This window comes from Heterodontus francisci, chromosome 8 (genome assembly GCF_036365525.1).
Source record: "Heterodontus francisci isolate sHetFra1 chromosome 8, sHetFra1.hap1, whole genome shotgun sequence".
In the NCBI taxonomy this organism is placed as follows: Eukaryota; Metazoa; Chordata; class Chondrichthyes; order Heterodontiformes; family Heterodontidae; genus Heterodontus; species Heterodontus francisci.
In genome coordinates this window covers 33,066,866-33,082,607 of record NC_090378.1, presented here as the reverse complement: position 1 = coordinate 33,082,607, position 15,742 = coordinate 33,066,866, and the positions used below count along the sequence as shown (strand labels likewise).

Genomic DNA, 15,742 nt, shown 5'->3' with positions numbered 1-15,742 from the left:
CAATTTCCAAACTTACAATAACCTCCCTAGGACAACCAAAACCAGTTTAAAAAAATGTGAGGAAAATGAAAGCAGATTTGGGATTATGCAGACCTGGGCTACTGCATGAAAGAAAATTACATTATGAATGCATGGAGGTAATCTTATATGCTATGTGCCTGGTCTATCTGGAAAAACGGGTTGGACATTTGGCCTCTGTCTTCCTAAAAGGCAAGAACATTCTTGCAGTTATGTAGGTGAGTGAGGGGGGATCTCATAGAAACCTATAAAATTCCAACAAGACTTGACAGGGTAGATGCAGGAAGGATGTTCCCGATGCTGGGGGAGTCCAGACCAGGGGTCATAGTCTAAGGATACGGGGTAAACCTTTCAGGACTGAGATGAGGAGAAATTTCTTCACCCAGAGAGTGGTGAGCCTGTGGAATTCGCTACCCAGAAAGCAGTTAAGGCCAAAACATTGTATGTTTTCAAGAAGGAGTTAGATATAGCTCTTGGGGCGAAAGGGATCAAGGGATATGAGGGGAAAGTGGGAACAGGTTACTGAGTTGATCAGCCATGATCATAATGAATGGCAGAGCAGACTCGAAGGGCCAAATGGCCTACTCCAGCTCTTATTTTCTATGTTTCTATGTTTCTAGGTGCCTAGAAAATCTTTTTTACAATGGAATATATAATCAATTATTGAAATGATCAAGGAGATTACCACCATCATAAAGATGGTGCAAATATCAAGCTAAATATCAATTTGGTGTTTTACATAGCAACAAAGTAATGCCATGAGGCATCAGATTGTGTAGTTCATATTACTAAACCACAATATTTATCAACAGTAAGACAAGTGATTTGTTCTGGTAAATAAATGCTATAAATTATAGCTTTTTTATTTTGTTCATGGGATGTGTCACATCACTGGCAAGGCCAGCATTTTTTGCCCTTCCCCAATTGCCCTGGAGAAGGTGGTGGTGAGCCACCTTCTTGAACCGCTGCAGCCCGTGTGGTGTAGATACACCCACAGTGTTGTTCAGTGGTGAGTTCCAGTATTTGACCCAGCAACAATGAAAGAACGGCAATATATCTTCAAGTCAGGTGTGTGTGTAACTTGGAGGGTAACTTGGTGCTGTTCCTATGCACTTGTTGCCCTTGTCCTTCTAGGTGGTAGAGGTCATGGGTTTGGTAGGTACTGTCAAAGCAGCTTTGGTGAGTTGCTGCAGTACATCTCATAGATGGTACACGCCGCAGCCATGCTGTACCAGTGGTGGACAAAGTGAACGTTTAAGGTAGTGGATGGAATGCCTATCAAGTGGGCTGTAGTGGGAAGGAGAGAAAATTCATGCAGATAGATCTTGGGAAATTCCCCATTTGTTGGATTACAGCAAATTCTGAATTGTGATGACTATTAGCCCTAGTTAGATTGAATTTCTGAAAATTGTGAATGCCATGACTGTTGGTTTTATTCCAGACTTACATCACTGGCTTGGATCTAGCAGAAACTGACTGCTTACATTAAAATCACGTGTCTATCCAAAGGAAAACACATCACGGTCAGCACGGACGGAGCCAGAAAGCAGTATTTTTCACTGACCCAGGACTAATTTTTGAAAATCATACTACATGGATAAAATATAGAAAATTACTGGATTTGTCATGGGTTGTCATGCCAATTATCCATCAGACACCAGATGTGCTCACTGTAATGCGAACATTCCTCTGCATTACTGGGCCATATTTTGTGGGGGGCGAGGGCGCTGATGGCAAATGGTCAGCATCTGCCATCATTACCCTCTGAAACTGACCGCAACTTCAGGATGTCGGGCATGTGCAGGTTAGCGTAGAAATCCTGATGTTATAATCTGTCACTCAGGGCTCCAATACAGGCTATGATGTGGACCCCCATCCCTGAGAGCTGGCAATCACCGACATCAGTGAGGATTTCAACTTTCCAGCTCCCACACCACCATTAGAAACCTCATAAAAAGTTACACCTTGTTCAATAAGGTTCAACTAGATTTTTAACTGTGATGTGGCTGATAACATTTGATGAACAGAACTTGTCCTGAAAAAATAATTTTGTAATCATGCAGTGCTGTTAAATGTATAATTAGTAGACTTTTTCTCAGCCAAATTTTTAAAATAATTTTTTAAAAATTCGGAATATTTTAGCTTCACCCCATGTTTATGTCCCAATTTTTAATTCACTCCACGCAAAAAAATTTTAGAAGTGATTTTATTTTACTGCTATTTGTTCACTGTTTGTGTGTCTGTGAAAGTCCTTTAATATGACTGGCTGCTCGGACAGCCTGATGACATCTCTCAAGTTCCACGCTGGGAATGTCCAGTATAAAACAGTGCATTCAGTTGCAGTCCAACTGCACGACAACAGAGGTGAAATTCTTGCCAGAAAGATTGCTGGATCTCTCAGCGAGACTAATTTAGAGGTCAGCGGGGAGTGCCCTTGCTTCACCTCTGATCGCAAACTTTGAGTCACTATGTCACAACCTACAGATCAATAGTTTGTGTACATTGCACAAACAAAGTTGTTACAACTGTTGTTGCTATTTAAAGGGCTTTCATATTGCCAAGGCAGCATAAGATGAGTCAGCTCAAGGAGAGAACTGCAACTTCTAAATGCCACTTTTCTCTTTTTTACCCCAATAGCTGGCCACTGCACCAACGGAGCCCACTGAAAGACCAACAAAACTACCCTGTGCTTTGTGCTACCTCTGATGGCCAATTTAGGGCCTAGGCACCATCTGGGGAATGCAACTCTTTCCAGTGTGCCAGTGGCAGTATTGTATGCCTGTTATAAATGGCACACTAACTATAAAAGTTCCAATATCGAGGTTATTTGGTAACTGTAAATGACTAAAAGCAACAATCTGTTCCAGTGGTTTGACAAGATAATATACCCCAAAGTTCAATTTATGATTCCTATTTGATTCACTAAAACACCAATCATTAATAATATTAACCAGAAGGTAAGTCTTTTTCTTTTCAGGTAGTCTGCAAGTTCCCCAAAGCAGGAATGTTGGTCATGGACAAGGGGTGCTAACAATATTATGATGTAGAACCCAAAAAATATATTCAGCCACAGGACAAAACCTGCTATGTTAGTTTCACCCTCCTCCCCACAGTAAATTAAAATTCATTTTAAGTTTAGTCACAGGTTTAATTTAATCATTTTTGTCTAAAACAGTGACCATTACAAAAACATTGGACTGAATTTTATGGGTCTCCCTGAGATGGGTTCGGAGGCTGGGGGGCCCGTTCTAATGAAAGGTCACAGACCTGAAACGTTAACTCTGCCTCTCTCTCCACAGATGCTGCCACACCTGCTGAGTATTTCCAGAACTTTCTGTTTTTATTTCAGATTTCCAACATCTGCAGTATTTTGCTTTTATTTAACTGGAGGAGGAGGCTCCACAAACATCCCCATCCTCAACGATTGGGGAGTCCAGCATGTCAGTGCAAAAGACAACACTGAACCATTTGCAACCATCTTTAGTCACAAGTGCCAAGTGTATGATCCATTTCGGCCTCCTTCCGAGGTCCCCCGCATCAGAGATGCCAATTTTTATGTCTTCAGCCAATTCGATTTACTCTGTATCATGAAACGGCTGAAGGCACTGGAAACTGCAAAGCCTATGGGCCCTGACAACATCCAGGCTATAGTACTGAAGACTTGTGCTCCAGAACTAGTCGCGCCCCCAGCTAAGCTATTCCACTACAGCTACAATCCATTAAAACATCGACCATTAGTGTGGAAAATTGACCAGATATGTCCTTCCCGCAAAAAGCAGGACAAATCCAATCCAGCCATTTACTGCCCTATCAGACTACTCTCAATCATCAGCAAAGTGCTCGAAGGTGTAATTAACAGTGCTATCAAGTGGCACTTACCCACCAAAACCCTGCTAATCAATGCTCAGTTTGGGTTTTGCCAGGCGCACGCAGCTCCTGACCTCATTATAGCCTGGGTCCAAACATGGACAAAAGAGCTGAATTCCAGAGGTGAGGTGAGGTGAGAGTGACTGCCCTTGACATCAAAGCAGCATTTTACTGAGTGTGGTATCAAGGAGCCCGATCAAAATTGAAGTCAATGGGAATCAGGGGGAAACTTCTTATCTGGTTGGAGTCATACCTTACTACAAAGGAAAATTGTTGTGATTATTGGAGGCCAATCATCTGAGTAACAAGATATCACTGCAGGAGTTCCTCAGGGTAGTGTCCTAGGCCCATCCATCTTCACCTGCTTCAACAATGACCTTCCCTCCATCATAAGGTCAGATGCTTGCTGATGATGGCAGTGTTCAGTATCATTTGAGACTCCTCAGATACTGAAGCAGTCCATGCCTGCATGCAGCACAACATTCAGGCTTGGGCTGATAAGTGACAAGTAACATTCAGGCCACACACGTACCAGGTAATGAGCATCTCCATTGAGCGAATCTAACCATCTCCCCTTGACGTTCAACGGCATTACCATCACTGAATTCCCCACCATTTACATCCCGGGGGTTACCATTGACCAGAAACCTAACTACACCAGTTATATAAATACTTTGGCTACAAGAGCAGGTCAGAGGCTGGGAATTCTACAGCGAGTAACTCACCTCCTAACCCCCCCGAAGCCTGTCGTCCACCATCTACAAGGCACACGTCAGGAGTGTGATGGATTACTCTCCACTTGCCTGGATGACAGCAGCTCCAACAACACTCAAGAAGCTCGACACCATCCAGGCCAAAGCAGACCACTTGATCGGCACACCGTCCACCACCTTAAAGATTCACTCCCTCCACCACCAGTGTGTACCATTTACAAGATGCACTGCAGCAACTCACCAAGCCTCCTTCAACAGCACCATCCAAACCAGTGACCTCTACCACCTCGAAGGACAAGGGCATCAGACCTATGGGAACATCACCACCTGCAAGTTCTCCTCCAAGCCACATGCCATCCTTACTTGGAACTACATAGACGTTCCTTCACTGTTGATGGTTCAAAACCTGGCACTCCCTTCCTAACAGCAGTGTGGGTGTACCAACGCATGGATGTCAGCGGTTCCAGAAGGTGGCTCAGCACCACCTTCTCAAGGGCAATTACGGATGAGCAATAAATGCTGGCCTAGCCAGGGATACTCACATTCCACGAATAAAGAAAAAAAGTAAGCTCACTCATACAGAGGCTGAAAGCAGAGAAACACTTGAGGGTTATAGTGTTTGATAAATGCATTAATCAGTTAGTTGATTGTCACTGGAATTAGTCAACCTGTCATCTAATTCCCCTAATATGCTGCTGGTTTAGAGATCTTGCAGAAAGCCAGATCAACATTTAACAATCCACACATTCAAAAAGGAAGGAACAGCTGTATATGTTATCCATGTAGCCTTGTTATTTTTTTTAAGCCGAGATGTGAGAAACGGAAAGAGTTGGTGGGAAATAGTAGTTGCAGGGCTGATAGAGGTTACAGAGACAGGAAGGGACAAGTTCATGAAAGGAGTTAAGCACGGGGATCAGAATTTTAAATTGGAGCCTACGGATGACTTGGAGCCAAAGTAGGTCAGCAATGACGTGTGATTGTTGACTGGTCTTGGTGAAGGGTGGAGGATAGGAGGCTGGCCAGGTGAGTACTGCAATAATCGGGTCAAATAATTGGGACAAATGCACGATTGAGAGATTTGGCAGCACACAGGCTGAGACGGAGGAAGACAATGTTATGTCGGTGATTTTCGTGATGCAGAGGACAGACACAGATGTCATGAACAGTGTGTCTCAACCTGAGGCAGTGGCTGGGGAGAAGTATATAGTTTGTGGTGGGATCAAAGAGAATGGCTTCCATCTGCCCAATATTTAACAGGAGGAAATTATGGCTCATCCACAACTACATATCGGTCAAGCAGTCTGACAACAGGGGGCAGCAGCAGGATCTTGGAAGCTGCAGAAGTAGAGTTGAGTGTTGTCAGCTTATAAGTGGAAGCTGCCGCTATGTCTTTGGAAGCTGCAACAAGATGTGCCATGTAGATGAGAAAAAGGTGGCCAAGGGTAGATTCTTCAGGGACTTCGGAGGTAACATTCCAGGAGCAAAGCCTTTGACAAGGTCCCACATGGCAGACTTATCAAGAAAGCAAATGCACATGGGATACAAGGTAACTTGATAAGGTGGATTCAAAATTGGCTTCGCTGTAGGAGACAGAGAGTGATGACAGACGGCTGTTATAGTGACTGGAAGCCAGTGTCCAGTGGCGTACCACAGGGATCTGTGCTGGGTCCCCTATTGTTTGTCATTTATATAAACGACATAGATGATTATGTCAGGGGTAGGATCAGTAAGTTCACGGATGACACATAGATTGGCCGAGTGGTTAACAGTGAGGTGGAGTGTCTTGGGTTACAGGAAGATATAGACGGGATAGTCAAATGGGCAGAAAAGTGGCAGATGGAATTTAACGCTGAAAAGTGTGAGGTGATACACTTTGGAAGGAGTAATGTGAAACGGAAGTATTCAATGAATGCCCTGACACTGGGAAGTTCCGAGGAACAAAGGGACCTTGGCGTGTTTGTCCATAGATCTCAGAAGGCAGAAGGGCAGGTTAACAGGGTGGTGAAAAAGGCATATGGGACACTTGCCTTTATCAATCGAGGCATAGATTACAAAAGCAGGGAGGTCATGTTGGAGTTGTACAGAACTTTGGTAAGGCCACAGCTGGAGTACTGTGTGCAATTCTGGTCGCCACATTATAGGAAGGATGTGATTGCATTGGAGGGGGTGCAGAGGCGATTCACCAGGATGTTGCCTGAGATGGAACACTTAAGCTATGAAGAGAGGTTGGATAGGCTTGGGTTGTTTTCACTGCAGCAGAGAAGACTGAGGGGTGACCTGACCGAGGTGTACAAGATTATGAGGGGCATGGACAGGGTGGATAGAGAGCAGCTGTTCCCCTTAGTTGAAGGGTCAGTTACGAGGGGTCACAAGTTTAAGGTGAGGGGCGGGAGGTTTGAGGGGGATTTGAGGAAGAACTTTTTTACCCAGAGGATGGTGACGGTCTGGAATGCCCTGCCTGGGAGGGTGGTAGAGGCAGGTTGCCTCACATCCTTTAAAAAGTACCTGGATGAGCACTTGGCACGTCACAACATTCAAGGCTATGGGCCAAGTGCTGGCAAATGGGATTAGGTAAACAGGTCAGGTGTTTTAATGCATCGGTGCAGACTCGATGGGCCGAAGGGCCTCTTCTGCACTGTATTATTCTGTGAGCAGAATGAGAAGCCAATGGCTGGAGATGCTCTGTATGTGACAGAATTGGTAAAAGTATAGCCAAATGAAAACTCTTTCACTGACCTGGATAACAGAGGAGGACAGTGCAGTTGACCATATCAAAGGCTGTAGTCAGCTCGAAGAGGACAGGAAGAGAAAATGCATCATGATCAAAGAGGATGTAATTGGTGACATTGGTTAGGGCCTTATCAGTGTGGTGTATCGGATGGAAACCTGATTCAAGAGATTTGAACCTGGAGTTGCAAGAAAGATGGACATGGTTTGGGTGCCATCACATTCAAGGACTCTAGAAAAGAAAGGGAGGTTAGAGATCAGGTGGTAGTTTGCAAGAACAGAGATGTTTTGAGAAGGGGTGTTGATGGTGGTTTTGAAAGTAAGGGAGGACAGCACCTACAGAGGAAACCATTTACAATGTCAGCCAGCATTGGGACCAGATAAGAGTTAGGTGGTCAGCAGTTTATTGGCAATGGCGACAAGGAGTAGGATGCAGGACAAGATGAACTCAGAGAGGACATGAAGGGAGATAAGAGAGAAACTAAAGAAAGCTGCAGAGTTAGGGCTTGGTGGGCAAAGGAAAGGGAATAAGCAGCAAAGGAAGCTCAATGATACTGACAAAATTCATATGCTCCTAACATTTGTTGCTAGAAGTGAATGTAGAGGTGGTAGGAGAGCACGGTTTAAAGAGATGGTTGGCATTGGAGAAAATAAGCTGAGGCTCATCTTTAATCTCCAGCATGATCCTGGAGTAGCAGATAGTTTTGGGAGAGGAAAGCAAAGCCCAACAGCACTTGATACAGTCCAGCCAGATCTGTTAATGGGTACCCAACCAATTGCATGCCAGGACTACTCAGGTTTGTGCACCATGGACTTCCGGAAGTGAAGACGACGGCTATATCAGGGAAGGAATCGAATGTGAGCAAGTAATTGTTTGCTAAGACAAGGGCTTCAAGATGGGATGAAGGAGTGGCTGAGCATATCAACAGCTGAAGTACTGCGTTGAATGAAGGGGCAAAGACTAGGTAATTGGTTGATTAAAAATGCTGTTGGAAGTGACTTGTGGGAAGTTTTACCTGGGGCCAATGCAGAAGGAAGTGGCGGGGTTGGGCAGCGTGAGTAATGAAGGATTCAAGGAAGCAGTTGGAGATGGCTTTGTGTACAATTGAGACCATGTGCAGGATTTTATTTCAGTGGTGGGAAACAGACATCGGGACTGTTTCTGGTTCCCGATCCTGCCCCCATGGATGAACAATCAAAGGTCCCAATTTTCACCAAGGCAGACTGCTAATTGGCGGTCAATCTGTGGACGCAGGGATGGAACGGTGGCAGGACTAAAAGGGAGCAGGCCTGATTTAACCACACCATGGTAGCCATTAGTCTGCCATTTCATTCCATTACTTATGGGAAGATGTCTCAGGAGAGGCAGAGGCCTGGAATCCAGGGCAGGGCAGCCCCTCATTCTTTTTTTATTCATTCATGGGATGTGGGCATCGCTGGCAAGGCCAGCATTTGTTGCCCACCCCTAATCTCCCTTGCCGAGTGGCTTGCTAGGACATTTCAGAGGGCAGTTAAGAGTCAACCATATTGCTGCGGTCTGGAGTCATATGCAGGCCAGATCAGGTAAGGACAGCAGATTTCTTTGCCTAAAGGACATTAGTGAAACAGATGGGTTTATATGATAATTGATGATAACTTCATAGCACCATTACTGAGACTGGCTTTCAATTCTAGATTTTAATTCATTAAATTGAATTTAAATTCCACCAGCTCCCTAGGCCATTAGTTTGGGCTTCTGGAATACTAGTCCAGTGACATTACCACTACACACCATCTTTGACGCTGACCTAGTGGTCCATCCCAAGGCAGTGAGGGAGAGGAAGGTGGTCCACTTCCTGGAGGGTGGCAGAAGGAGGCCACCCTCTCAGACCAAACTGGCCTGGATTGAGGTCGCCGATACAGTGAGCAGACGGAGACTGGTGTGCAGAAACTGGTCTGGTGTAGGAAGAGCTTCAATGACTTTATTACTCTGTCAAGGTGAGTGCAACGCCGAACCCTCAGGACAGGCCTCTGGGTATTCACCCTCCAGCAGACACACTAGGTGAGGAGTCTGAGGACACATGTTGCTCCTGAACATGGGAGGAGTCTGTTCCCAGGGCTCTTACTGATCCCTCAGAATGGCTAGGAGCCTTAGCTCTGTTGAGGACTTGCCAGCATTGAAACATGCAGCTTCTGATGAATAGGAGCAGTTGGCATTGGCCGTAGAGGCCAGCAGTGCCTTATCTATCTCTCTTTTGTCCTTACAGGTGCAACGGGCACATAATGCCCTGGAGAAGCCCCAGATGAGTGGAGGGGTAGCATACCTGCACGACATCACCACAATGGAGGAGGAAGCCATAGCCTTCGCTAGGGTGCTGACAACGAAGAAGTCGGGCAAGGCAAGATAGGCATCGGTGGTGGAGATGGTGATTAGAGAGTGCAATGCGTTCATTGTGCTCTACCTTGTCTGACAGCATGCCAAAGAATGAGCTGCAGTTGGAAGCCTCAGCACATGTAGAGGCTTCAACTCTTCAAGAAGAGATCATGAGAACTAGTCTTGGAAAGACATCGAGGCAATAAGACCTCATCATCACTGGGCCAAGCACAGCCGAAGCAGAGCTCAAATCAAGCACTGTCACACCTTACAAAAGAACCCTCCACCAGGGCAGATAGAGTCACCTCAGTTGTCCCTCGTGTGCGATTAGATAGGGTGGCACTGGTGAGGAGCACGTCACAAGTGCGCAGGAGGGGAGGTGATAGAGGCAGAGGTAGCTGTGGACAGTCCCCGTCAGAGGACAGACACAGCCATGCTCAGTTGGGCACAGATGCAGGGCCTCGGAGTCCCAGAAAAGGAGGGTCTAGTTAGATCAGCAGCAACAGATGTGTGCCCATGTGTCACGGCCATAGGCTGAGAATGGAGGAGTCCTTTCAACTCATGTGCCACATTGCCTCAGGGTTTTGAGTGCGTGAGCTCCTCCATTGAGAGAGTGGCCAACCTCATGGAGAGATATATGCGAGAGCACACGGAATGCATGCAGGAACTGCGCACTGACTTTTACATGATGCATGCCACACTATGTAGCATTGACCAGTCATTGGCACTGATGCTACAGGGATGTCTGGAGGGGATGCCAGTTGCGCCCTAGCTGGTCATCTGGAGTGCCATCCAAGGGCTGAGGCGATCACGGAGGAGGATGAGGGTGCCACCCCTCACAGGCCGCCATCATCATCACTGGTATCCTTTTTCTCTCTGACTGAGGGACTCTCTGAGCTGTCTATGAGAGCACTTCCATTGAAGAGGCAGCCTGGAACAGCTCAACCTTAGCGCCAGTAAAGGATGCACATCTGCCCAGAGGTTTCACTGTCACCATTCACGGACCCTTGCTCTCCTTCACCACTTCATCACTCTTCTCCTCCTCTACCGCCATTCATAAAAGGAGGCTCACATGTCTGGTTTCAGGTGTCAGTATTTACTTGGTGCTCCAAAAGACAGAAATGCACATTTGCAAGTGATAGACACCCCAATGACCCACTCAGGCTCTCGGCCACTTCTACCTACTTAGAAGGGCCCAGTGACAGAGGCTGCCCCTGTAATAACGCCAGTGCTGCAGCCTCTGGAGGTGCCCCCACTGGCACCTCCACGACGAGGACGACAGGCACGTGCATCTCAGCTGCAAACCAAGACAAGTGAATAGGCTGCCTCCGCCTCCTCTGCAGCCACATCTGATGAAAGGTTACAGACCTGAAACATGAACTCTGCTTCTCTCTCCACAGATGCTGCCTGACCTGCTGAGTAGTTCCAGCACTTTCTGTTTTTATTTCAGATTTCCAGTATCTGCAGTATTATGCTTTTATTTTAGGAGAAATATGCCGTAGTTGTAGACAGAGCACAGGGAGGAAGAGATATGAAAGAGTCCAAGTCTTGAGGTCCACTGCCAGTATGAAATTGACTTGTAGAAAGGGTAGAAATAGCTTGCAGCATTCACAAACTAGTGTCCAGATTCAGAAACATTTATGGCGAAAGTGGATCCAGGAACTGTGCAAGGGTCAGCGTATTACAGGAGATCGTCAGTGGAATCAGAAGAATGAGGAGGAATGAAGAATCCATCATGAGCCATTAGCGGTTGATCGGGGGACACAGCAGAGATAAACAGTGGCCTCGCATTTGCAATATGCACTAGGGCAGGGGTCAGCAACCTTAATAACAAGAAAAGCCATTTAAAAAAATTTAGTCAAAAACACAATATTTTCGGCTATTACTCAAATGCCAATAATAATGAAAAATAGGAGAGATACATTTCAACAACATTTTGAAGGTTTTTACAAAAAAGTTGTAAATTGATTGATACTTTCATGTTAATAAAAGTTTAAAAGAACAAAACAAGCCATTTGATTACCATCAAAATTTTGCTTGATTGACCAAGGTCAGGAGCTGCACAAGTCCTTAATGAGCCACAGGCTACAGACCACTGCACCAGTGGATCTAATGTACTAACAGAGGAGTAAGGACCAATGCAAGTGAAACATGCGAACCAAGAGCAGTAAAGTCCAGGGAGTCGGAGGAGGTGAAAGGTAAATCCACAGGATCAGTGTAGATCATAGAATGGTTACAGCACAGAAGGAGGCCATTCAGCCCATTCACGCTGGGTCTTAGTAAGAGCAATTCAGCTAGTCTCACTACCTCACCATTTCCCTGCAAATGTTTTATCTTCAGGTGCTTCTCCAATTCCCTCTTGAAAGCCACAATTGCACTACCTCCTCCAACTCCTCAGTACATTCCAGATCCTAACCGCTCGCTGTGTAAAAATTTTTTTTCTCATGTCACCTTTGGTTCTTTTACCAATCATCTTAAATCTGTGTCCTCTGGTTCTTAACCCCTCCTCCAAAGGCAACAGATTCTATCTACTGTCTAGACCTTACATGATTTTGAACATCTATGTCAAATTTCTTCTCAACCTTCTTTTCCAAGGAGAACAACCCCAGCTTCTCCAATTTATCCTCTTAACTAAAGTCCCTCATCCCTGGAACCATTCTCATAAATCTTTTCTGTACTCCTTCTAAAGCTTTCACATCTTTCCTAAAGTGTGGTGCCCAGAATTGAACATAGTACTCCCAGTTGAGGCCAAACCAATGTCTTATAAAGGTTCATCATAAACTCCTTGCAGCTTATGTTGCCTCTCCTCATTCTTCCTAACAAAATGTACCACTTCACATTTTTCTGTATTCAATTTCATATGCCATGAGTCCACTCACTGCACCAGCCTTCTATGTCATCTTGAAGTCTTTTACTGTCCTCCTCACAGTTAACAATGCTTCCAAGTTTTGTGTCATTTACAAATTTTGAAATTGTGTCCTTTAGATCCAAGTCTAGGCATTAATAAAGATCAAGAGAAGCAGCGGTCCTAGTACCAACCCCTGCAGGACACCACTGTATACTTTCCTCCAGTCCAAAAAACAACCGTTACCACTACTCTCTGTTTCCTGCTATTCTCCCAACCTTGTATCCATGATGCCACTGTCCCTTTTATTCCATGGGCCTCAATTTGCTGACATGCCTATTATGTGGCACACCTTTTGGAATTCCATATATACTACATCAACCCATTACACTCATCAACTCTCTCTGTTACCTCACCAAAAAACTCAATCAAATCATTTAAACATGATTTGCCTTTAACAAATCCATGCTGGCTTTCCTTAATTAATCCAAATTTGTCCAAGTGACTGTTAATTTTGTCCCAGATTATCGTTTGATTTGATTTGATTTAGAGATACAGCACTGAAACAGGCCCTTTGGCCTACCAAGTCTGTGCCGACCATTAACCACCCATTTATACTAATCCTACACGAATCCCATATTCCTACCACATCCTCAGCTGTCCCTATATTCCCCTGCCACCTACCTATACTAGGGGCAATTTATAATTATCCAATTTACCTATCAACCTGCAAGTCTTTTGGCTGTGGGAGGAAACCGGAGCGCCCGGAGAAAACCCACGCAGACACAGGGTTTCTAAAAGCTTTCCCACCACTGAGGTTAAACTGACTTTCCTGTAGTTGCTGGTTTTTATCCTTACACCCTTTTTTGAACAAGGATGTAACATTTGCAATTCTCCAGTCCTCTGGCACCACCCACGTATCTAAGGAGGATTGGAAGATTATTGCCAGTACCTCCACAATTTCTGTCCTTACTTACCTTAGCATCCTCAGATGCAACCCTTCCGGTCCTGGTCACTTATCAACTTTAAGTATAGCCAGCCTTTCCAATACCTCCTCTTAATCAATTTTTAGCCCATCCAGTATCTCAATTACCTGCACTTTCACTGTGACTTTTCTTCCTTGGTAAATTAAATTAGTACCTCAGCCATGCTCTCGGACTCCCTAATTGGCTCCACCTCTCCTATGACAACCCTTTTACTATTTATATTATGTGGGTGTATATATATGTCTATAGAAGCCTTATGGATTCCCCTTTATGGTATTTTCCAGTCTCTTCTCCTACTCTTTCTTTGCCTCTCATTTCTGTTTTCACTGCTGCTCTGAACTTGTCAGTCTGGTATGCCAAATGAGGGAGTTGTACTGAAGATACACTAGATCAGGAGTAGCAGCAAGAGTGCGAGAAACCAGATCAACCCAGTCAAGTGTAGGGGATTAAGTAGTTCTGAAAGACGAATGGAGTTAGAGGTTATGGAGTACAGAGTATTCAGCAGCATGGGACTAGAATTCAGAGCAGGATGGGAATCAGCAAAAAGAGCTCACTGTAGAGTGAAAGCCCCAGTTGAAGAGGAAACAACTGAGCCAGAAGAATCAGATTAGGGATTGGAACAGAGGCAGTTCAACAGAGAATTCAGTCTTAAAAGAAAGTGTCAGTGAAGTAGGTCACAGCAAAGGCTTGAAGCCAGCAAAGAAATAGAATTTGCCCAGGAGAAAGTGGATTTCTGCTCAGGACCTAACACAGAAGCAGAGTAAAGGTAAAAAAAAAGCCAGCATTGCATCCAAGTTCACCTGAACTCACTCAAACTCTCAAAAACTGCTACCGCCTTACCATTCCATTAGAATGTCTCCCAGGGAGCATTCACTGTCAACATGTATGGGGTCTTCAATCATGACACCAACACTTTGAAGCCATCAAGGCTTAGTGTCAACTTTGGCTCACTAGTAGGACTATTGTCTTGATTCAGAAGGCTGTGGAATCAAGCTCCATTCTAGACACTTAAGAACATATCGAGGCTGCCACTTCAGTGTCATCCTTTTGGATATTATACTGAAACTCTGGTGGGTAAATTTGCAAGATTCCAGGGCACTATTGAAATGGAGTAAGGGTGCTCTTGCACACTTTTATCTCTGAACTAACATAATTAACACAGATTAACTGGTCATTTATCTTTTGTTGTTTATGGGGCCTTGCTGTACACACATGGGCTGCTGTGTTTCCCTACATTACAACATTGATTCCACTTCTGAAGTACTTCATTGGCTGTGAAGTCACAGCTCTTGTCACTGCCTCTCTGAAAAAGCAAAGCCCCCTTTATGTTCCCCACAGGTGAATTTTTTTTTGGGGGGGGACAGTGTTAACAATTTCTATTTGCTCTTTCTTCAACTGCAGCTCTGTTTGCTCCTTCCTCTCGCTGCCCCTTCCCCCCAACACCCCTGAGTGGGATTCCTAGAGGTATCCCTATGAAGAAAGAAGTGCAATGTCAAAAGCCCCGTCACAGTACAAAGTAAATACAACAAGGTCAGGAAATCATGTTATTATCTCAATAATATCAAGCAATCACAGTTGGCATGAATATATTTGGTTACTATCTCTTCAGATGAGAGTTTTGGCCACTTAGAATCTCCACCACTCTACCCCAAAGACAATCAGGACAGCTCTGAAACCAGTTCAAACTGGTGGAACCAACACTCCATATTTTGCTCCCTACTGTATCATTTTTATGTGGAAACACGGCAGTAGGGAGACTAAAATCACTGCCTCAATGTCTTTACTGTTGCTGTATCCCACACTCTAGAAGCTCAGGTTTCTATCTGTGTTCCAGGGTTGCACAGATATAGAGTGTATGATAAAGCACATGTGATGCACATTCTTAAAATTAAATTAAAAAGTTTCTGTCCATATCAAAAAGAATAAATGCACCTAATTAAAAATCTTCAGTTAACACAGCCCATTAGAAAAAGGTGAAAATGGCAATACAAGTGAAGCTCTAGCAAAAGTACTAATCACTCACTTTGATAGGGATAGTCTTTAAATGGAATTTATCCATCACTTACATTACCAACTTAAGTCTGGAGACCTTATTATGCTGGTATCCTGACAAAGTATCCATTCAGATCTTCTTTTGATAAAACAGAAACCTCAGGAGAGAAGAAGCAACAAAGAACACAAAACAAAAGCAGAAACATTGCACCTTTGATTTAGATACTTAAACATTATCTGG

At 44.6% G+C, this 15,742-nt stretch overlaps 1 protein-coding gene across 8 annotated transcripts in view; it reads right to left on the bottom strand.

Moving 5' to 3' along the window:
- ptprfa (protein tyrosine phosphatase receptor type Fa) overlaps positions 1–15,742 on the bottom strand; it is a 634,875-nt gene that overhangs the window by 217,302 nt on the left and 401,831 nt on the right. The gene's annotated exons all lie outside the window — the stretch shown is intronic.